At 34.6% G+C, this 26,342-nt stretch overlaps 1 long non-coding RNA gene across 1 annotated transcript in view; it reads right to left on the minus strand.

Annotated features, from left to right (window-relative positions):
- Positions 1–25,698, minus strand: part of LOC122211187 — a 52,633-nt gene extending 26,935 nt beyond the window's left edge. Inside the window, exon 1 of the long non-coding RNA XR_006198548.1 lies at positions 25,599–25,698. This is a non-coding gene — a long non-coding RNA (uncharacterized LOC122211187). The remainder of the gene's footprint in view (positions 1–25,598) is intronic.
- Between the last annotated feature and the right edge of the window lie 644 nt (positions 25,699–26,342).

The following is a 26,342-nucleotide window of genomic DNA, read 5'->3' on the forward strand; positions in this document are numbered from 1 at the left end:
ATAACCAAGGAGATAAAAACCTTGTACACTGAGAACTATAAAATATTGGTAAAAAAAAAAAGATTGAAGACACAAATAAGTAGAAATGTATTCTGCTCATGGATAGGGAGAATTAATATTATTAAAATTCCATATTATCCAAAGCAGTCTACAGATTGAGTGTAATCCTTATCAACATGCCAATGGCATTTTTCACAGAACTAGAACGTATGATTCTAAACTTTGTATGCAACCAACAAAAGACCCTAAGGAGCCAAAACAGTCTTGAGAAAAGACAAGCTGGAGGTATCATGCTCTCTTATTTAAAACTGTAGTGCAAAGCCATAGTAATCAAAACAGTATGGTTTTGGCATTAAAACAGATGCATAGGTGAATGGAACAGAGTAGAAAACCCTAAAATAAACCCCATGCATATATAGTTAATTTCTCTATGATAAAGGGGGCAAGGATTATACAGTGGAGAAAGGACTGTCTCTTCAATAAATGATTCTGAGAAAACTAGACAGCCACATGTCAAGAATGAAACTGGACAACTGTGTTACAGCATACACAAAAACCAAGTCAAAATCAGTTTAAGACTTGAATAAGAGTTGGAAAATAAGACATGAAACTGTAAACATAGGCAGTAAGCTGGTCTTAGTGATTTTTTTTTTTTAAATCTGTCTCCCCTAGCAAGGGAAACAAAAGCAAAAACAAGCAAATGAGACTACATCAAACCAAAAATCTTTGGCATAGTGAAGGAAACCCATCAACTAAAAGAAAAGACAACCTACTGAGTGGGAGAAGCTACTTGCAAATCCTATATCCTTTAATGAGTTAATATCCAACATATATAAAGAACTCATACAACTCAATAACAACAACAACAAAAATCTCAGTATTCTCAAAGTATCTAATTGCCTTCATGGGCTTTGAAAATGAGAGAGTCTCGATAGACATTTTGTCCTCAAAAAGACATACAGATGGCTAACAGGCACATGAAAAGATACTCAACATCACTAATCATCAAGGAAATACAAATCAAAGCACAATGAGATATTACCTTATACCTGTCAGAATGGCTGTTATCAAAAATGTAAGAAATAACAAGTGTTGCTAAGGATGTGGAGAAAAACAAACTGTGCACTGTTGGTGAGAATGTAAATTGGTGCAGCCACTGTGGAAAATAATATGGAAATTTCTCAAAATATTAAAATTTTTTTCTAATGTTTATTTATTTTTGAGAGAGAGAGAGAGAGAGAGAGAGCGCGAGCATGAGTAGGGGAGGGGCAGAGAGAGAGGGAGACACAGAATTCTAAGCAGGCTCCAGGCTTTGAGCTGTCAGCACAGAGCCCAATGCAGGGCTTGAACCCATGAACCACAAGATCATGACCTGAGCAGAAGTCAGATGCTTACCTGACTGAGCCACCTTGGCACCCCTCAAAAAATTAAAAATAGAGCTATCATATGATCCAGTAATTCCACTACTTGGTATCTATTCAAAGAAAACATAAACACTAATTTGAAAACAGGTATGCCACCCTTATGTTAATTGCATTATTTACATACAACATATGGAAACAATCTAAATGTTCCTAAGATGAATGGATAAAGAAAATGTGGTATATATATTCAGTGGAATGCTACTCAGCCATGAAAAGAATTAAATCTTGTGACAACATGGATGGACCTTGAGGGTGTTATGTGTAGTGCAATAAGACAGAGAAAGACAGATACAGCATGATTTTACTTACATGCAAATCTAAAAAACAAAACACAAGAAAGCAAAACCAGACCAATAGATACAGAGAACAGATTAGTGTTTTCCAGAGGAAAGAAGTGTTGGTGGGGGTGGGGGTGAAACAGGTGAAGAGAATCAAGATGTACAAACTTCCAGTTATAAAATAAAGAAGTCTGGGGGATGTAATATACACCATGGAGAATATAGTCAGTAGCATTGTATCAACTATTTAAAATAGCAGATGGTAACTGGATATATTGTGGTGACCACTTCACAATGCATACAGAAGTCAAATCACTATGTTGTACACCTGCAATTAATATAATATTGTATGTCAATTCTACCCTAATAAATAAATCTTACAAGTATAAGTAAATACATAAATATACAAACATTTGCTTTTTGTTTGTTATTCTAAACATCTTTTAATGGAAAGCCTCATGAATAAAACAAAATACAAGTGAACTTACTTGTATCAACAACTTTAGAAATATATTTTTGCCAGTTTTCAAAATCTGTACTGTATTCTCCTGCCAACTCATTTTTTAGGGGGATCGTATTATTTTAAAATAAATGCCAAATATAATTTATGATTTTTCTAAATTCAACATTACTTTACCACATTTACTACAACATTAAAAATTTCAAAAAGATTGTTGCTCTTATAAGACCACTTTATTTGTGTGTGCGTAACTCTGTAAACAAAATTGGTGTGGTGTGCTGGTAGATGTTTGCCAGTTGGCTCTCTGAAAACCACAAAACAAAAGAAAGCACAAAGAAAGCATTGGTTTGCTGCATTTACAATTTCTCTGGTGTAAATACTTCCACCATGACCAGTTTGAAGCCAGAAATTTGACATTAGTAACAACATGGATTTGAAAAGAGGTGCTTATACATGTCTCTTGAGCCAGAATAAGCTGACTCCAGCACAGTGTATAAATCTGCTTACCTAATTACATGACTTAGGCACATAAATATATATTTCCTCTGTAACTCAAATGTTAAAGTCCGGGGTCCTTTTAAGTGTGGAATGGGTAACTTATTTCTATAAATATTTTATTTATTTTTTTATTTTTTAATTTTTTTTAATGTTTTTTATTTATTTTTGAGACAGAGACAGAGCATGAACGGGGGAGGGGCAGAGAGAGAGGGAGACACAGAATCAGAAGCAGGCTCCAGGCTCTGAGCCATCAGCCCAGAACCCGATGCGGGGCTCGAACTCAAGGACCGCGAGATCGTGACCTGAGCTAAAGTCAGATGCTTAACTGACTGAGCCACCCAGGTGCCCCTATAAATATTTTAATTTATGCCAACAAGTTATCAAAGTATTTCTGTCAATTCCCTGAATGGGAGGTATGGAATATGCAGGAGTAATGATTTCTTTATTTAATTTTTTTTAATGTTTATTTTGTGAGGGAGAGAGAAAGAGAACGAGCCAGCAGGGGAGAGGCAGAGAGAGAGAGGGGGAGACAGAATTCTAAGCAGGCTCCAGGCTCTGAGCTGTCAGCACAGAGCCTGATGTGGGGCTGGAACTCACGAACTGTGAGATCATGAACTGAGCAGAAGTTGGAAGCTTAACTGACTGAGCCACCCAGGAGCCCCATGATTTCTTTATTTAATTAAACAATATCATACATCAAGGTCATGGGACCTTGTACCAATTGACACTCAAAAATTTGTTCAATGAACAAATGAAATGTTACAATATGTAAATGAAATGATAATTATGAAAAAATATGTATTTTCTTTCACATATCATTGAGGCCAGAGAATTGCATGTTTTATTTAAAATAATATTCTTAAGCTATATAGGTGATTTATATTCAAAATTTAAAATGCCTGGGGCCATTTTCAGGCATGTGAGTCATCTAAAATCAAGAGATGGAAATCTTTGTGTGTGTGTGTGTGTGGGGGGGGGGGGTGATGTTAAATAATGCATGAGCAATGTAATTTTATTGTGTATCTCATTAGTAAAATGCTGCAGGAGATAGTAATGTTAAAAAAATAAATCTTTCTTTTCTTAGACACCATTTTTCAGCATCATCACATTTAAAGAGTCAATTTTCAGACAACCTGATGGGAAATTGTATGAAGTTATAATTCAGTACAGACAGTTGCTATTCTGTGGATCAAAAGGAAAATCATGAATCTCATTTCTAATTTAAGCTTCAGTCTCTTTCTCTCTCTTTATTTCCCCCGCCTTTTTTTTAATCTTCTGCAACAAACAATTTCAAATCTCTTCCACCTAATAAAATGTAAATTACCTTTTGGGTTCAAAGTTATTAGAGCAGTTTTATTAGCTCTTGCACTGTGCAGTATTCTGGTAAGGAACTGGGTTATATAAATAATCATCTTTTTCCTTATCTCCTGGCTTCCATCTATAATTAATGGTTTACATCACCTTATCTTACAGACAACTATTTCTTCATAAACAAATATGGATCTGGTGCAGATGTGGCTGAGTGTCCTAAAAAGCCAATATATCAATTTTGCTGCATTTTAAAACCTACAATTTTATGCCTAACACTTGGCATTGTAACCATGGTATCTGCAGTTAGATGTCAGGTCCAGAAACATCAAATAGAAAGATTATTTCTTGAGTCTGTTGTATAGTCAGAACTGTAAATTGGGCAAATTGTGAGAGCATGTAAGAAGACTACGTGTAATAAAGATTTTTTGATATTTTAAAAAATATTCACCTTAGGGAATTTGTTATTTGAAATACTTACCAGGAAAAAAGTTACCATCAAGTTAGTCTACTCTACATATGATCCTTAGTTTTTAAAGTTTCTTTTCAAATAAAAATATATTAGCTGGATTTTCCCATGTTTCTTTGTTAAGAGGTAGTGTGGGGAATAACTGAGCTGTATCTTTCCAGTGTGTAAATTTTGATACACATACATGTAAACATATAACTCTACATTTTTGAAATCATATTAACTTCTAGATACCAAAGCATTTTTTAGAAATCTCAGTATGTTGAATAGATTCCATGGTGGACATCTGTTTTTAATTTTTCCTGCTCAGCATTTATTTTCCCTTTCTTACAACTTTCCAACCTACTTAGGAATGTTTTCCACTCACTGTATAGTTTTGGTGGGAAATTAATCAAGGTGCTCTGCCTACAATCAACAGAAACTAGCAGAGTTCTTGTGAACTCCTCCAGCCAAGTATCTCATAGGGCTTGTAGGGCCTAACCCTCCCTCCCTACAATTAAACTTGTGGGATAAGCAGGACTATATTCTAATCTTCAGCAATAAGACTTTCTCAGGAATTATGAATATGACTTTATATAAGAGATTAAAACAGATTGATTTGTTGTTGCTGTTCATTCACTTGTTTTCCTGTTTTTTTTCCTAGTTGAGGCCTGAGTTTTTATTTTTATTTTGTATTTATCATTTTTTAAATGTTTATTTATTTTGAGAGAGAGAGAGAGAGAGAGAACGAGCAGGGGAGGGGCAGAGAGAGGGAGAGGGAGAGAGAGAATCCCAAGCAGGCTATGCACTAAACTGTTAGTGCAGAGTCCGACACAGGGCTTGAACCCATGGGCCAGGAGATCATGACCTGAGCTGAAACCAAGAGCCTGACACTTAACCACTGAGCCACCCAGGCACCCCATTTGAGTTTTAATTTTTAAAATAACCAAAAGGTCTACCGATGGGTTTAACTAAACCAGATGCAGTTCACTCAAGAGGAGATTTAACTGCTTTTTTGTTTATTTTGTTTGCCTGAGAGAGAGAGAGCCAGAGGGAGGGAGAGAGAGAGAATCGTAAGCAGGCTGGGTGTGGAGCTGATGTGGGGCTCAATTCTCACTACTGAGAGATCATAACCTAAGCCGAAATCAGGTTAACCATTGAGCTTAACCAACTGAGCCACCCAGGTGCCCTAATACTTTTTTAGGGAGCAGATATAGCTGCTTTGTGATTTAAAATAACTCCAAATTCTTTTTCTCTCTCCATTTTATATTATGGATGGATATTATAATAGAAAAGATGGTATATTTGTGTTTTGGGTCACAGGTCTCTGATAACTGCCATCTGGACGATTATGGAGTCCATTATGAAATAAGACATTCTGGAGCAATCCTAGGATGCTATGGAATTGTGTAGGGTCAGAGGCTGGGACTGTTACAGCTGTATTGAACCAGGCTTAATGTCAATAGGTGGTTAGCTGACATACTCATGGGTCCTGTTCTCTGAAACCCTATATGAACCATATGATTCTGGAAAAGAAGAACACGTGTTCTTTAAGAGTAATCGTATTATTCATTGGAAAGAAAAACCTTTTGCTTTTCCTTGGTTTGGTTTTGAAAAAACTTTAATGGCTTAAAGTTTTGCATTCTAAGCTCTTCTTCAGTCAGACCAAGGACAAGGAATATTGTTGCTTCATCTTGGATAAGTCACTTAACTTGGACCTTAATTTCTTTACCTATAATAAAATCCAGGCTTATTACCCATATAACAATGTAGTTACCCCATGAGTTAAAACACTTTTCATTTTCTAGTTAAAGTGAAGTATATAATATAATTAAAAAATAATACAATGATGATTAATCATTTTTCACAATTTAATTATGCAATATGTATGATTAATCATTGTATTTAAAGGTTATAATAAGCAAGCAGAATAATTATGTATAATGGAACATGAGGTATAGGTTAAAAGGTATATATTAAAATTACTCGTAAGTATCCTGGAAAAATTATTAAATGATATTACTGAGTATGCCTTTAATGTAATTAGTTTATGGACTTTATATGTAAAAGACAGGCATTTCTTTCCCCTTACACCAAACAAAGAAACTTTCCCTTGTTTTCTCTATCTTCTTTTTCCAGCTGAGTGTATATTTTTAAGTGCTCTGCAATTTTTATTCAAATCTTCTAAAAAGGGAACAGAAAGAGATCTGAGATTTTTGGAAGGACAAACAGGGTCAGCTCTCCTGGTAGAATCTTTAATGCTAGTCTTCATTTGAATGAACTATTTAAATACAGGCAGCTTCCATCATACCAACACCTCATCTTTAATTGCCTGAAGTTTGGGCGAGTTTACCCGTGCAATGTCAAGGAAAGGTTAGTTTTTGTTTTTTTTTTTTTTAATTTATTTCAGCAGAGGAAGATGTTCAATAAGAGGAGGTAACCCCAAATTCCATGTGGTTCTTGCTACTTGATACCAAAAAAGGAATTATTAACCTTTTTGCCCTCTGTAATGGTAATATTGGAGAAAAAAATATCTGCTTATTCATTCATGTATTTATTCATTCAGAAAACATATAGGATTGACCATGCTTCATATAAACATCCAGTGGATGTCCACATAGCTATCCAGTGCCTTCCCTAGTAGGGAGAGAAGTTCCTAGAGTCCCAAAGTGAAATTTGTGCTAAAAACAATTGCCACATTTTCAATTGAGTTTGCTGGAAACAAGCAAAAAACCCAAATATTGATAATATGCTGAGCATAAGTCAATGAATTAATTCTACTTTGAGATTTTTAGCCTATTTCAGGGAATTAACATCTTTATAACATCTTTCAATGGGAGAAGACATTCCAGGTTCTAGACAAATGACCAAGTTTAATTTTGTAATACAACTTGTAAGTAAGTTAGAACCTAGCTATTCTAAGAGATAGACCACCAAGATCATCGTGTTATGGCAGGAATAAAAAAAAAAGATGTAAATAGCATTTTTCTGCTTTAATGTCCTAGAATCTATGATACTTAAATTGAGAGAAGTGTTTGATTAAATCACTAAATGAACAAACAAAAAAACATTTTGAAAAGCAAGTGTCATTTGTAATGCCTTTAGGAAATGATTTCTCAGTCCCACCTTTATAAATAACTCTCAGCAACATCAAAAGGAATTAAGCATGTTTCTGGAGAAGCACGTAAACAGTATGAGGTAACAGGAACCTAGTTGGGTCTTGCTATTATGAGTCCTACTAAAGCATAGTGTCAGGCAGTGCAGCAGAGTTAAGAATCTTGGGTAAGAACTGCACATGATGTATCTGTTGAAAGCTATTAGTATGGCTTCTTGGAGAATGGTCATACGTGATGAGAAGGAGAGGAAAGGAAAAGAACTGCAAAGGTAAATGGAAGTAAACCAGCTGCAGCCAAAACTGCACACCAAGAGACAGTTGCACTGGGCTACAGTGAATATTTTAGTCTCTCCACCTATTTCTGCTTTCTTTGCTGTTGAGATAGTCTTTTAATAAAAATATAGGAGTTTATGCAACTATTCTCTTTGTTTGGCAGGGACCAGTGTGGTCATAATCATTTTTGACCTATTATGTATCTAGAGAAAACAAAATTGCAGACGGACCCATTATTGTAGTTTAGTTGGAGGAATACAAGGCATGGATGGGAATTGCTAAATTAGTACTGTAAACCTTACCTGCTATGGAAGTACTGAGCAAGTTGTCACTTAAGCAAGCTTCACTGTGCAAGTAAGTGGTGCTTAGTTCAACCTTGAAGGAATTCGGTTATTTAGATTGCAGGGTAGGAGAGCCTACCAGTGGTGATGTAATACTGAGTAAAGGTCTGAAAGTATAATATGTAGGCAAACTCTTGAAGATAATGAGCTGATCATTTTGGTGTAGCAGAGGAATTCTTCTGGACAAGAAACTGGTATTTCTTGTGTTTGGTTAGAGTTGGTTAGTTTTAGCTTCTCCAAATTCCCTTTTCTTCCTACTCATAATGGCTTACCCTCTGAAATTATAAAGGTAGCAAGTGAATGGTTTTTCATTCATTTATTCATTCATTCAATTTGGATGATATAATGGTATGTTTTATGTGTCAATCTTGGCTAGACTATGGCCCCCATTTATTCAATCAAACACTAATCCTGGCGTTGCTATGAAGGCATTTTGTAGATGTGATTAAAATTTATTGAGTTAACTGTAAATAAGTAGCTAATCTGGGCAGACCTAATTCAATTAGGTGAAATGCCTTAATAGCAGAACTATGACTTCCCAGAGGATGAAGAAATTCTGCTTCCAGATAGCAGCTTCAGTTTATGCCTGAGAATTCCAGCCTATCCTTCCTAATGTCCAATTTCAGATTTCTGACTTACCCAGCCAGCTCTACAATAATGTAACGCAAAATCTCTTATTATCTCATACTTATTCTGCTTCTCTTTTTGGGACCCTGACTGACATAAAATGTCACAACAAATAGATTTGAGGGGGGAGGTGTAATGGGAAAATATTTTAATGTTTTAGTAGGAAGACGTTATTGTGAAAAGTGGGGCTTTCATAAACAATGACTAAATCTAATGGTAGTGCACAGGGTAGATTGCAGGGAGAATGTGTGTTAAAGGCAACCTGACTGGAATGTTAAACTAATTCAATGAGAAGTTTGAGACTCAGTTTTATATACTGGACATGGAGTATAAGGATTCCTGCTAAAACAAGGGACCTGAGGAATCAGAGTAACAATTGAAGTTAAAGTCTATTGAAAAAAATCTGAGGATTGGTAATGCAACTGGAGATACCAACTCCAATTGCACCCAACATAGGGTTCTTGGTGGTAGATGCTTTGGAGCCAGGTGAAGATACAGTCAAGGCTAGAGCAGATCAGAATTGGAAAGAGCCACGACAATACTATTCCAGGAAGATTTCAGATTGGCTTGAAGAGCTAAGGGCAGGATGAGATTCAAAGTACTAAGACAGCTTAGGATGCCATAGCAATGTGTCATAAATGAAATAACATATGACTCAATTAAGGCAGTGTTGAGAACGGAAAAGATTGGGTAGAGGAAGGTGACATTAAAAAAGAAAAAAATACTCATATTTGCAGGAGAATTACAAGAGTAGAAGGAAAAGGAACCAATGTGCTCCCCAAATCACAAAGTGTTTAACATGTGAGACCAAATGCACACAGATAACAAACCTCTGTATGACTCTTAACAGAGTAGTGATCTGCAGTGACTCACATATTCTAATATCCTTTGCTTAAAAAAAAATTGCAAACATATTAAACTATTGGACAATGAGTTTAAACTGCTGTATTTCAATTTATTTTTTTCTTTATTTTCCTTTTTCTATTTTTTCTTTTGAGTTTTTAGTTTTAATTTCTCCATTTTTTACCAGTGATCTGTTTCTCAGTTCTACACTAAGACAGTAAGTGCTCTAGTGTATGGCCCCAGTTCAAGGGTCTGCTTTTATTGTAAATAAAACTAGACCTGCCAAACATTGAGAGCCAAGCTTTTTCTCTCAGCTTTTGACAATCCAGAGAGACCAGAACTCTGAAGTAACATCTCCTATATGTGGCCCTAAGGTTTTGTCCCTGAAACTGTTCTGAATTTAATGAGATATCTTGGAAAGTATGGCACCTCTTCTATATTGTTTATTAGTGGCCTGTAAAAGGAAGGGGAATAGTGTTAACCTCAACACATATTTTTCCAGGGGAATTTAGAGTATTTGTCACTTGAGATAGAGTTACCTACCTGTTAATAGCTACCCATAGACATTATATGTTTCTTGACAAGCATCTATTTGGTACCTCCTAAAAACAAAATAGGCCTAAAGCTCAACAACAACACTTGATATTAGATATTGTAACAAATATTAAAATTGCAAGGCATTAGTGCTATTGAGAAAGAGACATTTAAGAAATATTACAAAACAGAAAAAAATTATTTTTCTGTAATAGTTGAAAGCAAATTAAGCTCAGAGATAAGGTATCTAACTGCCGTCTTCCTGAAATGTTTGGTTAAATATTTATGCAGTATTTGGTATTTAGATTCAGAGGGATTAGCATTTCAAGGCTAGGTCCACAACAGGTTAGCAGTGTGACCATGACAAACCTCTTAAACCTCCATTACCTCATCTCTAGATGGGCAGGGTGGTGATAACAGTGTCTACCTGTTTGGATTCATGTGATTAATAAATGCAACTAAAATGTTTAGTGCCATGTAAAATGCTGTTGACTCTATTCCTTTGTTATTTTTACTGATTGGCTCAATTATGCTAGTTTGCCAGGCACACTTTATTTAGTAGACATGGAATTGGGAAGAAAGAATCGTGACTGAGATTTTTAGTTCAGTGTATTAAAATTAGAATATGGTCTTGCTATCACTGGAAAATATGTGTAGCTCTCATTTGAAAGCAGTTCTCACATCTTTTCAAAAAGGTATGTTGGAAGCAGGCACATGTTGTCCAGTGTGGCACACATATAAGAGTGCTGCTTTATAAATTGAGAATTCTTACAAAATTGCCTTTAACCTTAGTGGTCCTAGGAAGCTACCTCCTAAGTGGATTATTGCAAGTACTTGACCAGTCTATGATTTCCTGAAGCCCTCAAGCTTAGTTTAATGGTAAAAGTTTCAGGCCAGTCCAAGTGAGTAAGAGTTACATTTTAGACCATTGGCAACCTCAGGCAACTTAAGTTACTCAGAAGTAGCTGCATCTAAATGAATGAATTCACTTGCTAGGGTCTCAGAACAGCTGTCACAGAGGCCCTGCATTGAAATGAACAAACTCTGTAGATTTAAAATAAGAATATGATTTACCAGGAAGGACTGCATAAAAGCTGTACCCAGAAAAAAAGGAAGAAGATAACATTCACTGTGGTCTCCATGATGTTATGTCAATTGCAGCGCATATTAAAATGAAAGATTAATATAAACCAAAGAGAGAGAACATCAGTAATAGTTATTATAGTGATAAAACAGCATATCTAAACTCCTTTCTCTGAAAATCTCCGTGTCATAATTTGATGAGCAAAAAATACAATCTTATTTGTTATCACCATTAACAAAACATTTGTAATATGCCGAACTGTATAATTATGTTAACTTGTAATAATTAATAGAAAAACATATCGTAAAGAATTACTAATGAATGCCATATGGAAATAATGAAGAAATTGATCTATTTCTTAATTGTGTAACCTAATTAAAATTTATAACTAAAAGTATTATGCTTTGTACTAGGTATTTGGTATATGTTAAGTTTGACATTTTAAATTAATGGCAAGTGTGATTATTTAATAACTGCTTTGGAAAGCTAATTTTCTCAAAAGTAAATTCAATAATTTCCTCATGATATATCAAAAAAATCTCAAATAAATTATAATTTGTCCTAATGGTGCCACAAAATAGAAAAAAATAATGTCTATTTGATATTGGTTGTGGGAAATCCTTCAAAAATGTGGATGCATGTAATGTTATAGGATATTATCCTTTTTCTTTTTCTCTGAATTTCATCCTTTTCCGTCAAGCATACCGAACAGAAAGCTAGCTCTCTACTTCATTATTTTGATAAGGATTGTGGCACACCAAAACATAGAAATAGACCACATCTGTTTTTGGATTGCTTTTTTTCTTTCAAGGCCAAAGTCCAAGTGTAAACATGGACAGTTATTGGAGGAGGAGAAAAGAAAGGTGGAACCATCTTACCTCATTACTTGTTGCCTTAGCTCTTAGCCCAGGCCTATGGCACTGTTCTGGAGAGCTGGCAAAACTCTATGAAGGAGTAGAGTTTTCAGGCAGCTTAGGCAATAAAAAAAAGTAGATACCACGAAGGAAAAAGAAATGCTGGTTTCCCAGCCCAAATATGGAAAAAGTATTTTTGAAACTGAATAATAATTTTTCATATTACACACTATATTTTATTTATTCAATCATATACCTTTTTTTGAAAATTTAGTTGATGTCCAATGTGTATTATAATAAATACTACTATAAAATGTGATTTATGTATTTATTTTCAAACACAGCCTCAATTGTTTACTTAGAGTAAATTCTTCCATTTGGAAGTCTAAAGTAAAAAAATATATATATCTATCTATATATTTATTTTTGATAGAGAGAGTACAAGTGGGGGATGGTCAGAGAGAGAAGGAGACACAGAATCCGAAGCAGGTTCCAGGCTCTGAGCTGTCAACACAGAGCCAGTTGCAGGGCTCAAACTCATCAACTATGAGATCATGACCTGAGCCAAAATTGGATGCTTAACCGACTGAGCCACCTAAGCGCCCCTAAAAAGATATATATATTTTTAAGCCTCTTAATGCATATGAGATATCTCTTTCTGGAAAAGTTTTGGTAATTTTTAATGCAACACAGAATGTTTGAAGGGGTTATCTCACTGTACTTCTACTACCATTATCTTCTCCGCCTCCCTTTTTTTTTTTTTTTTTTTTGCCAATTTAATGGGCAAAAGCTTACACAGTTATTTTAATTTATATTTTTATTACTGAAAAGATGCAACTTTGAAAAAAAGTTTTTTTCAATTTGTAATGATTTTTTAAAAGAAAATGTCCATTTTTTCTAATGTGTTTTTAATGCTTTGTAAAATCTTTATGTACATTAAAAATATGGCTTGTCCATGAAATTTGTTGCAAAAATGTTCTTCATTTGCCTTCTACTTATTAGTTTTATGTGTAACTTTATAAAGGGATATTTGGTATTAAATGTTAATGTAAACCATTCTATTTTTCATTTCTTTTGTGTTTTTCTTAATTAGTGATATGCCTTTTCCATTTTCATTTAGAATTAAGTTGAAAAAATTGTATATGCTATTTATTCTGTGTTTTTTGCTTTTATTATGAACTCTAATCAGTCTGAGACTTATGTTGTCAGGGCACAGTACAAAATAATTTTCCTCATTCATTTTTTGGATATCTTTATGCTGATAGCTATTGTTGGCTAGTCATGTGCTGTGTCTTAGGGATAAAGTGGCATATATAGGACATATTCCATGCCTTTAAACATGTCACCTAGAAGCAAAGAAGAAATTGCAGAAAGTACGAAAAAGAGCATTGACTATTCAGAAGCTGGAAAAACATCAGTGTGGTCTGTGCAAAGAATATGAAGAGAATCACAAGGTAGAGGCCAAAAAAAAAAAAAAAAAGCCAGATGACAGCTTCATGAGAGACACTAAGAGATTGGACTAAACTTACTAAGGGCAACAAGGATGAAAGTTGAAGGATGTAGCAGAGATGGACATCATACAATTTTGCATCACTTGTCCCTATACAAGTAAAAAGCTAAAGTATCACATCCCACTGCAATCAGGAACACCCACATTGGATTGCTCCGTGTTGGAAAATAACACTCATTCTGTTAAACCACTGAAGCCTGGAGGTGGTTATTACATCAACAGTTTCCTGTCCAGATATAGTGAATATAGAGGGTATCCATTGTTGAGGTTCATGTCATTCATTTAGCATTCAAAATATAATGGGTGATTTCTAAATAAATATGCATGTGTTAGATCCTATGGTGGTTATAATAAGATGGTGTCTGCATTTAAAATATATGAAGAGACTTGGCAGTGGTAGGTTGGGGGAAATATTAAAAAAAGAAAGGAAGTTAAATTGTAACATACTTTAATAAAAAATTGCGAGCTGGGACATCAGCTTGGGAGTTTTCTCTCCTCTTGAATATTATTCTCTGTTGTTCTGTATCCAGTTTCAGTCATGAATAGGATCACTTTAAATTATTAAATAGTGATAGGGCACCTGGGTGGCTCAGTCAGTTAAGCAGTCTACTCTTGATTTCGGCTCAGGTCATGATCTCATGGTTGTGAAATGGAGCTCCGTGTTCGACCCCACCCTGGGCATGGAGCCTGCTTAAGATTCTGTTTTCCTCTCCCTCTACCCCACCTCCAGGCATACACATACTCGCTCTCTCACTCTCTCTCTCTCTCTCAAAAAAAATAATTAAAAATAAAAATAAATGATTAAATAGTGAAATGGGGGAAGTGAGCTTTAGAAGTTGCCTTATAAGTGGCAGTTGCACGCACACGCGCGCACACACACACACACACACACACACACAAATTTTCCTGTGAGGTGTGAATGTTCAGTTTTATTGGTTGTACCACCTAATATGCATATAATTACAAAAAGATTTAAATGCTACTAAACTAATCTCTTACCTATTATCACAATGCCTTTAAATACATGCATTAGTAATGTTTTTCTCTCAATAGATTGCTTTGTTTTGGGAAGGTGCTTGTGCTACAGATTGAAGTGTTGGTTGAGTATAGAGTTTCTCTTTTTAGTGTCTAATAATAAGCAGTGTAAACAGAGAAGTCAATTGAGGTTGGCAGGTTGGGAGAGTAGGGTTGGAGTTTATGCTATTATCTGCAGAAGCAAATTGTACAGGCAAAAGCAATCAGCATAGATCAATTTAGCCTGTGGAGTTGAGTTTCTGGTAAAATACGGCTCTACATTCCACCTCCATTTATACTTGCCCTACAGGTTATTATTTATTATTGAACATTATTACAAATTCTTAAGAGAAAATAGTGTAATTCATTTGAAGTGATGCTATACTATTGTGCATACAGTACGCTCAAATTTTCGCAATTACTATTCTGACTTATAGGGTAATGAGCTGTTATTCAAGTTACTTCTTGTGGTTACAATGTTAGCAGATTCATTTCTATTTGTTAAAGTATTATGATTATTTGTAGTCATTAGGAAAATAGTTCTTAATTAAGTAAACTCTATGAATCATTTTCTCTGAATACTTGTATGCCCTTTGTAAGATGAACTAAACATAGTGGTTTGCTTGCTATAACATGTAAAAATCTATCAACTATTTTGGGCTATTAAATGTTGAGGAAGCTTTTATCAAAATTACATTTCAGTAGTTGTGACACACTGGGAATCAATATTATAAATTTATTTCTAGGTTCTAGGTTGTCTAGTTATTACAAGAGTGATGCCATGATATTTTCTTTGTATTGTAAGATGAATTGTATGTGTGTGTGTGTGTGTGATATATATATATATATATACATATGTGTGTGTATCTATGTGTGCATTATTACTGTCAGTACCATATCAAGTGTTGCTTATCAAAATTTCTTTTAAAATTAAATAAAGTATGGATTAAATAATAAGTAAGAATTTATTGAATACTTTACCTGTGGTGCACCTTACATTAAACTAGGGGCTCTATGGTATACAAGTTGGGTGCAATGTGTAGTTGTCATTCTAATCTTATAGTTGAGAAGACAGAAATAATGCATGAAAAGTAACTAGAGAAAGGAGACAATTAAGTTAATAAATCACATAGTAATTCAATACAGAAGTTCAGAAAAAGGTGAGGTGAGTAGAGGCTTTAGCAGAATTTGAAGATCTCTTGTAAACAGTTTAAATATGAATTGAGGTGGCAGCCTGGGTAAAGTTTGGGTAAATAAAGAAATGTCCATTCTGGATTTGTAGAATGTCAAGAGCACGTACATATGAGTTGGATGTGGTTTTTTGTGCTAAAGGAACCAAAGGGTGGAGGAAACATTGGTTCTCAGTGAGAAAACAAGTCAACTAAGTGGAATGAGGTAGAGAAGGCTTTGAAAACTACGGAACAGATATCTAAAAATCTCCATTATTTATCTATCCATCCCTCTATCTATCACCTATTTATTTGTTCCAATTCAGAAGCTCTTGAATCTCTAGATCAATAATGAAAATGCTTTTGTGAACTGAGCGTGTTTTGGGTAGCAATGACATGATGGTAGGTTTGACTTCAATATATTTTCCCTCCAAGAACATAGCCTCTCCACCTAAACCTTGGTGTTCTTTTTTTATTACTAATTTTAATAATTAGCCACTTAGTGATTTTATTTTATTTTATTTTATTTTTAGAGAGAAAGTGTGCACAGACATGTGTATGTGGGCAGGGAAGGGGCAGAGGAAGAGAGAGAGACAGACTCTTAGGTTCCATACCCAGCATGGTACCTGATGCAGGGCTCAATCTTATGACCTTGAGATAATGACCTGAGCAGAAATCAAGACTTGGATGCTTAACTGACTGAGCTACCCAGGTGCCCTAAAACCTGGTGTTCTTAACCACTTAAATAATTTATATAAGAACAGACCATTTTTCTTTGGTCTTAAAAATTAACTAGTTGGTTGATGTATGGAAAGCAAGCTATCACTATTATACGTTAGACACATCATGTGTTTTATCATATAATTCTTCACACCAGTGCCTGGAGTTAGGTGTTTTTATCATTGAACATTTGTAATCAGGGACATTAGAAGCATGTTATTAAGCATATTCAGACTTCTTTAATTCCAAAGTCTGTGCTTTCTTTTATATTCAAAGTGCCACACCAAACTGTCCTTGGTTAGGTATGTTCAAGGTATTCATCTTTCTTCTACCTCCTTCTAAAATAATATGCACTCTCTGCGCTCCTGTTTCCCATAGCTTAGATGGGCATGTTGATACCAGGTGCCCCTGTATCTTAGCTGACAGTTGATGGAACCAAAGGCAGGTACCTGATCTAGGTTGAGTCAAATAGTTTCTCTCACTATAGGAATTCAAACTAAGATACACAGTGATAAGTTGAGCTGATGTTGGTAATTGGATTTATAAATGATGAGGTAAAGCCAGAATTACTGCTCTGAAGTGTCATGGTGTCTTACAAGTGACACTTAATGTGGAAGCAGAAAATAAAAGCCTTAGAGAAGAAGCAAGTCCCTGGGAGGAAAATGAAACAGATGTGGATTGAGAAACAGAAGCGTGCAGGAGTCTGTGTCTTTGTATGACTGAAAAGGTTTTTATCATATCCTTTTGATTGAATAGACATAAGACTCTAGGTTCAAAATCCTATTTCCATTGCAAGTTGTGGATTTTATATTATTTCACAACATCTTGTAAAAAAGAAAAGCTGTATTCTAGTTCATTTTTATCTCTTTTAAGCAGTTTAGTTTTTCCTAGTGGAAACTTGTAAGTTTTGTTGTCATTTTTATTTGTTTGTTGCTTTTGTTGTTGAGGACAAATATCTCACTGAGTCACTGTGATTTAGGTATGCGAAAATTACACATTATTCAGTTTTATTTAATAAAACTCTGCTGCAATAATTTTCAATGTGAATAGAAATATAATGAACTTACACAGAAGTAAGAGAAATTGATTCTATCTTTCACAAATAACTTAATCTTTTCTTCTTCATGAAGGAGCACTAATAGTAAAATAATTTAAACCAAAGTTTTTGCTTGCCTTAGATCACTAGGAAGGTGATTATTCCCAAGATTCTTACAGACAACAATCATATGTGAATATTGTATAAGAATGTCAAGACAATTCATAACATTTATAAACAGTGGATCCAATGCATTTAAGTAATAATTCTATAGTAATAGTATGAAAGAATTACTAGTTTGGGGGCTCTGCATGTGATTATTTCTTTAGTATTAATATAAAATGTGACAGCAATTTCTGAGGTTGTCTCTATGTAATAAAAGTCTAATTAGAAATAACAAACAGCATATTTGGAAGGGGCCAATGGATTTTTCTATTGGAAAATGGATACAATTTGTTTTTCCATTATTTTGTATATATTTCCTTTTAAAGATATTTCATGCCAAGGTAGACTACATATAGAGAAAAAATAATGCTTAGATGATATAGGGATTACTCTATACATGTTTGTGGATGGCTATTGGTCCTATTTGGTTGTACAAAAAGGGGGCATTTTTCTGTTCTCCTTTAAGCAAAGAGGACCTAGACCATATTTCAAATGACGAAAAAACAGGTGATAAGAGGAGGGGTTGGAAAGAACAGTTGCCATGGTTCTTTGAATGATTCTAGGTAACTAAATTCTTTAAATCACTAATTGTTCGTTGAACAAGTATTTATTGGGTATTCCTGTTGTGTTCCAGGTATTCTTCTAGGTGTTCAGAATACATTAGTGAATAAAACAAATATCCCTGCTCTTGTTGAGCTTAAACTTTTTCATAAGTCCATTTTTCTATACTTAATTAAAACACATCATAAATGCTTGGCAGCTCTTACCAGCAATGTGCAAAATTTGATGTGTATTTATGCCTCTCCTTTGCATCTACCTACTCATTCAATATGCTTGTTCTCTCAAATATTGAGAGCAGAGTGCTTGTAAATCCCTACATTTTTCAGTGCAAGATCACTTACAAAAACCCATGGCAGTGCTGCTCCAGAGAACGTATGAAACTGTCATAAAAATGCTGATACTTCTAGGGTACCATTTTTTGTGTGTTTTTTGTGTTTTTAGTGTGTTTGTTTTTTGCGAAATAAGCTAGTTGTAAAACCAGGCAATTCATAGACATTACTTTACATATCTAGTTTGGGGAACTGTGAGAAAATCATGGATATATTTTGAATTCCATTTGTATATAGTACTTCATCAGGAAGATAGGAAATAGAGAGTTCAGGGGAAGATAAATGTGGGAGTATTGCCAAATCCATGTAACATCTCAGTCTGGAGATCTCCACGAGATCATTGTTGGCTCTACAATGAAAGACTTGGGAAGACACACACTTAAAGGGATAGGAAATTTCACCATGAGCTAAAAATAGTATCATTGAGCCAAGATTTAAATTTAAACAGGTCAAATAGAAACAGAGAAAGTAAGTAAGAATATATAATTTTGTATCATTATGCAAAAGGTTTCCTGGATATGCTCTTAGGGATTTGAAAGAAATGCATAGCATTAGCACTTGCCAGTAGAAGCAATTGGCTAGAGAGGAAGCAGTGAGTGGTGACACTGGGAAATCAAACCAAGAGAATTAGGTACTGCTTCACATGGCTAGAGACACTAGAGAGAAACAAATCCCTCAAAGTTCTGTTGCTAAGTTCCTGAAAGCCACTGTTAGTGCAGAGAGAAGAGCTTCTGGATTCTGCCACCAGATAACTACATAGCCATTTTCAGCAGAATCCATAGCCATCAAGAGGCATTGCTATTAAGGAAAGTTTTATGGAAGTTTTATTTTTTTTTTTTTTTAAATTTTTTAAACGTTTTTATTTATTTTTGAGACAGAGAGAGACAGAGCATGAACGGGGGAGGGTCACAGAGAGAGGAGGACACAGAATCTGAAACAGGCTCCAGGTTCTGAGCTGTCAGCACAGAGCCCGACGCGGGGCTCGAACTCACGACTATGAGATCATGACCTGAGCCGAAGTCGGACACTCAACCGACAGAGCCACCCAGGCGCCCCTGGAAGTTTTAAATAACATCAGAAAACACTTGCAATATAATATGAAATGAAAATGAAAGTTGCAGAATTTTCTATACAACTACAAGAAATATGTATGTTATATATGTCCATATATAGAAGACAAAGAAAAGGAATACATATTTTCTTCAATGCACATGATTTAAATTTATAATCATGGAAATTTTTTTCTGTAATTCAGTCTAATTACTATCAAATTTCATATAATACTCTATTTTGGACTTAAGTCCATCTTAAAGTCCACTTAAAAGAGTTTTACAGTTTGGAAACATTTTTTTTTTTCTGTGCATCAAAGTAGAGTTACTCAAATATCAATGTAGGAGTGAGTGAAGAGTGAGTGATAATTTCAGAGTTCTGTATTCTTCACTTTTTAACTGGTCAAAGGGTACAGTGGGTGAGAAGAAGCATAACTACTTCAAGATATTTTAAGAATAGCATAATAAATGTTAGCTATAACCATAAGAGTTATTATGATTTGGGTCCCATTCTCATGGAAGCTGAAAGGAGTTTATGGGGTTCATCACCATGTGTCTCCTTTGGGTGGAGGCTGGTTACAGAGACATGTACTGGGGTTGCTTAGGATTGTGTGAAGTGAGAAAATACCATGAGGGAAATTAGTGATGACTGTACATAAGGGGTGTCAAATTGAATTTTCTTCCAAGAAGGTTTCCATCAGAAAGGGGAAGTAAGGGAAAGCTATGTAGGATCAAAGTCAAGTGAATAAATAGTGGAAGGAGAGTTTCTAGAAACCTTTTCTTAAAGACCATGAATTTGGTTTCTTTTCAGATAGTGACTCTTTGGTCCTTTGCTTTAACAGTGTTACCATCCAAAATGGTCTATGACTTCCACAGTTGTTGTTGTTGTTGTTGTTGTTGTTGTTGTTGTTTTTCCCTTATAGAACTCACCTACAATTTCTTGCTAATTAATACTGTTTGTTGTTTTAATAAAGGATTTGCCCCTCACAGTTTGTATACTGGATTGAAGTTGACGTGTGTATGGTGACCACCAGAAGGCTGTGAGAGCAGGAAGGGTAATGTCTAGACAATGTCAAGTATGGTAGCCAGGTAAGAGGGAAGTTGTGTAATCCATCCTTTTAGAAAGCTGAGGAACAGTAGCTGTCCAGAAAAGTCAGGATAATTCTCCACAGGTATGAAACAGTGTATCTTTTCATAGATTGTTAGGACAGATTTGAGCGCTCATAAAAATCTGCATTAGGAAAGTGATCTCTCAGTTGGTCAGTTTTAATCTAATAGTCACCAGTAAGAAATACTAAAAAAGGAGGATGAAAAAAGTCAGCCATCAAAACTAGCTTCCATATTAAAACAACATAGTTCTTAGATTGAAACGTCAACCAACAGCACATAAGTCATGAAATAAATTGAAATAATTTATGACAATTATTAATCAATGCAAATCATCTAAGATAATATGTTCATTCAAATTAACATGGCAATCAATAAGATAATAGATACTGCAACTCAGCATATACCATATATGTTATACCCAGTAATTTTATACATTCAAAAACATTTGTTGGACTCCTGCATGTTAACTTTTATGCAACCAACTTACTTTTCATTTTGATTTGCTGAAACATTCAACATATAAGCAAGAGGACTTATTGACCTAAATACTAATCAGCAAGGCTAAGGCATTTTCTTATTTTTTTTCATTAATTTAAATTTTAGCCAACATACAGTGCAATATTTTTTTAAAAAGTTTATTCTGGGGGCGCCTGGGTGGCGCAGTTGGTTAAGCGTCCGACTTCAGCCAGGTCACGATCTCGCAGTCCGTGAGTTCGAGCCCCGCGTCAGGCTCTGGGCTGATGGCTCGGAGCCTGGAGCCTGTTTCCGATTCTGTGTCTCCCTCTCTCTCTGCCCCTCTCCCGTTCATGCTCTGTCTCTCTCTGTCCCAAAAATAAATTAAAAACGTTGAAAAAAAAAAAAGTTTATTCTGTGCATCTACCTGTGAAAAGTCTGTATCCATCATATTTGTGTTTATGATACAGAAACATAAAAATCTGAGTGTTTTCATCAACAAACTGACAAATGCTAGAGAAATGAAAACAGCAACATTGACAGCAACAGGAAGACCTTATTTTCATTATTCAAAGAGTATGTATGCTACTGTCATGATTTGAGAAGTAAGAAGGAAGTACAATCACAGTAAAAAGCATTTAGCTGCTCTCATGCTTTGTCTAAGGGAAATGAGATGATTTTGTTTTGAATTTGATTTTATTTATGTTCTCAATTCAAGGTAGAAATATCATTTGCCATCCTGTTAGACTTATACTATTAATTTTAATATTAATTTGACGAGCTGATTTTAACTCTCTATTATAAGATAAACCCTCTAAATTCTATATCCAAATATTATTTCTGCCATAAGCGTTATAGGCATTGAAAGCTTGATCCAGCTCTCTAATCCTATCCAGCTCTGATCTTATGTTACTAGAGCTCTTAAAGTCTTTGCATTCATGTCATGTCTTTGACATTTATATCAGGTACAATAGATGAGCTTAAAATAAAACAAGTGATACTTACATTCAAGCTACACAACCCCTTTCTGGCAAGGTTCTTATCTTTCCAATAAACCACAGAATTTATTGCCTATGTTTTTTCTTTAGGAGAAAACTTGACCTTGTCTCATACCACATATTGTTGACACTTAAGCTTTAACAAAACAGTTTCTTTTCTTTCTTGTAACTGGTTTCCTTTAAAAAATTAAGAAAGGAAACTTCTCCCTACAGGCATCTAATTCTTATCATTTTCTGCTGTTTTTTGTTATTGTCAGAAAATATGTTCTCAAGTCCATCTCAAAAATTATATTCATGTAGAAGAGTTTTACTTCATATAGCCATGCTACAATTGTATGTGCTCTCCATAAAATTGAAAGGAGAAACAAAATTATAGACTAATGAGATAAAATAAAATCAAGCTTTATCTCAAGAGTAAAAAATTGACATGTTGAGTTCTTACAATGTACCAAACACTCTTCTAAATACTTTAAATATGTCATTACTTAAGTTGGCACAAGATGAACTGAAGTTCAGAGAAACTAAATGACTACCACAGGTCATCCAGGAATTAGGTGATGGAGTTAGAGGTTGAACATATGTGTTAGTTTATAGACTCTGACATCTTATGACTATGCTATACTATTTTCAAATGTTGCTTTAAATACTGACTTTCCTATCCACAGAAAGCACAAAAACTAGACAAATGGAGTATTTTAAAAACTAGGGATATAATTCACATGAAATTCAGAAGAATTTTAATAGCGTGTAAATAACATTTGTACCATTCTACTTTATGCAACTTTTATCAAAGTTCTGTAAAAGTTTGTTATTATGTGTTGACTTTTTTTAAAGTAAAAAAAATTTTTTAATGTTTATTTATTTGAGAGACTAAGAGACAGAGTACAAGCAGGAGAGCGGCAGAGAGAGAGGGAGACACAGAATGTGAAGCAGGCTCCAGGCCCTGAACTGTCAGCACACAGCCCGACGTGGGGCTCAAACCCACGAACTGTGAGACCATGACCTGAGCCGAAGTCAGACTAACTGAATGAGACACGCAGGCGCCCCTTATGCGTTGACTTTTTAAAAGTAAATATATGGTCAGGGGTGCCTGGGTTGGTCAGTTGGTTAAGCATCCAACTTCAGATCAGGTCATGATCTTGTGGTTCATGAGTTAGAGCCGCACGTCAGGCTCAGTGCTGACAGCTCAGAGCCTGGAGCCTGCTCAGATTCTGTCTGTCTGTCTGTCTGTCTGTCTGTCTCTGTCCCTCCCCTACTCATGCTCTATTTCTCTCTCAAAACTAAATTTAAAAACATTAAAAATAAAAGTAAAAGTAAATATATTGTTCATGACTTTGTAGTTTTCTTGTGGTGAATATGTGCAAAGAAGTTTCCTGGTTATATGAAAAGATTTTTAGTTTGTAAATTTTTCCAAAAATCCTTGAGAGAGTAAACCATTTATTTTTCATTATTGATATTATTTACATTTTGAACATTAAGCATTTCCTGGTGTTTGAGAGCACATGCCTAATATTGAAGCATATCTGTAAAAAAACCCAATTACAAAACAGGTAACATGTAAGGAATTCATTTCATAACATTCTAAATGAGATGTAAGAGAGGGGTTCTGTAAAGTAAAAGGGCATCAGCAGAACTACATAAATGCTATTTACTATTCTGTCATGTTTTTAAGACAGGAGAAGAGTAATGTGGATATAACCGTCTACTTAAAGAAATCCCAGATTTCCAGTTAAGATCTTGAACCTGTTTATTATGGATTGAATTGTGTCCCTCCAAAATTCATTTTGAAGTTCCAACTCCCAGGACCTTAGAATGTGACCTCATTTAGAGATTGGGTCTTTCTAGAGGTATTCAAGTTAGAATGAGGTCATTAGTCTGGGCCTTAATCCAATATGACTAGTGTCTTTATAGAATGGAAAAACTTGGAGACAGACACACATACACAGGGCACACTGTGTGAACATGAAGATGGACATGTACAAGCCAGTGAGAGAGTCCTGATACAAGAATAGTGGTTGATTCTATTTTTGTCACAGATTATGACTGGTTCAAAAGAAAATAATTTGTTTGCATATGCATAAATTTGCACAATTTCTTCTTCCACATTTTTGTCTGTTAAAAATAATTCTAATAAAACTTTGTTCATAATATTGCCTAACTGTAAAACATAAATGATTTTTCTTTTAACCAGTAATAATACTAAAGTCAATATAATGTTGATCTTTGAATGTTCTGTGAAATGAGTTGCTCTTACTTTCTCTTTTAGATCAGCTGAAATAACTGAAATGGGATTAGGCGGATACCAATTCTATTTTAATTGTGTTTTTCTTTCACCTCTTATGATTTAAATATATTAAAATTATTGGAAATAGGAACAGAGTAGCTCATCAGAGGAATGAATTTAAAAGCTGTTCTTACTATCACTTATAACTTCTGAAAATATATATTATAGAGAATTACACTTTACTGCACTTTCAGACTCAAAACTAATTGTAGCCACACAGTCATTGGTGATTATTTAGAAATAGTCTTTTAAAAAGTACTTTCATAAATATTACAAATAGTAATTTAGAAGCCTTTCTCAAAGCCTAGAGAATGAAGTTGTTAGATATACATTAAAATTTCATTATCAAATGCTTCAGGATATATACATCCACTGTTAAATGCTATAAAAATATTTAGAAAATACAAACTTGAAAGTAAAAATATGCTTAAACTACCATCTATTTATTCCCATCCTAGCAAAAGACATTCAGAAAATGGCAAAAAGGCATTCAGTTTTTATTCAGTAAAAACTTGCTCTACAGCATTATCTTCTGAATTAATATCTTTTTCCGAATGATAGCTTTCCTTTGTCATCCAAGTACAAAAAGCCTGTGGTAATTGTCATGGTGTCTGATTCATTGTCCATAGTATCTTCATGTATAGTTTTAATTAAATCTGGAAAGGTTCACTTCTACAACTGCCAGTGGCTCAGCATTTTCACACTGCAAACTTGGTATCCAGCCTATAATAGTGTCTCTTGCTGTGTTAAACAGCTTTTCAGTATGTATAGTTGTTGGGCCTGACCTTTTCATCTTCTAGTGTTCAGATTAACAGAAGGTAGAGTGGCTGAGAGGCCTCAGTGATAAAATCTTTTTGCTTAATTCTTAATTCAGAATATGGTGGTAATAATAGTTCTTAGCTTAAGCACAATCTGTTTTAAAAGTTCTATAATTGCTAAATTATAATAATCATAATCATGTGAGATGACTGGAAGGGAAGAGATCAGGAAATATACTTTTCTGTTTTAAAAGGATTTTTATTGCATTCAGTTCAAAGCATGCCTGCTTGAAGCAATATACAGCTAGTATTTCAATTACACAATTTTTAAGAGGCTATCACTGCAATCACTTACTTGGAAATAATGAAGAACTTCCTATTCCATCACATCCCGCAGTATGATAGGGTGTGTACCAATCTTTTGAATCTACTGGCAATTCAGCAGCAGGATAGTAGCAAATTATTTGAAATTGGTTAGGCATTGGCTTAAAAAAATAGATGGAAAGAAGAGGTATATTTATTTCCATTCATCAAAAATATATATGAATAATTATGTACATTTAGTAAACATTATGTTTGATTTGGAGATCATCTCCCCTTGTACGAAAATGACATGTTCATGGCTTCATTATATTAAAGAAATTTATTTGTGTTTAAAAAGCTACTAAATGTGGCTTTTAACCCTGGAGCATTTGACCTTCTGTTTTGTTTTTTTTTTTACCCACTGTAAGAAGAAGTGGAGTCTGAATGTTTCATCATTTTAATCCTTTATATCACTCTGGAAAATATAATCAAGGTTTGAAATCATATGTTTATGTTAAAAGCTTGGAAGGATTTTAAAGGTTAGTCTTTAAAATTTAGTGTTCCATTCAATGCAATCCCAATCAAAATTGCACGAGCATTCTTCTCAAAACTAGAACAAGCAATCCTAAAATTCATATGGAACCACAAGAGGCCCCGAATAGCCAAAGTAATTTTGAAGAAGACCAAAGCAGGAGGCATCACAATCCCAGACTTTAGCCTCTACTACAAAGCTGTCATCATCAAGACAGCATGCTATTGGCACAAAAACAGACACATAGACCAATGGAATAGAATA

This window comes from Panthera leo, chromosome F2, assembly GCF_018350215.1.
Source record: "Panthera leo isolate Ple1 chromosome F2, P.leo_Ple1_pat1.1, whole genome shotgun sequence".
Taxonomy (NCBI): Eukaryota; Metazoa; Chordata; class Mammalia; order Carnivora; family Felidae; genus Panthera; species Panthera leo.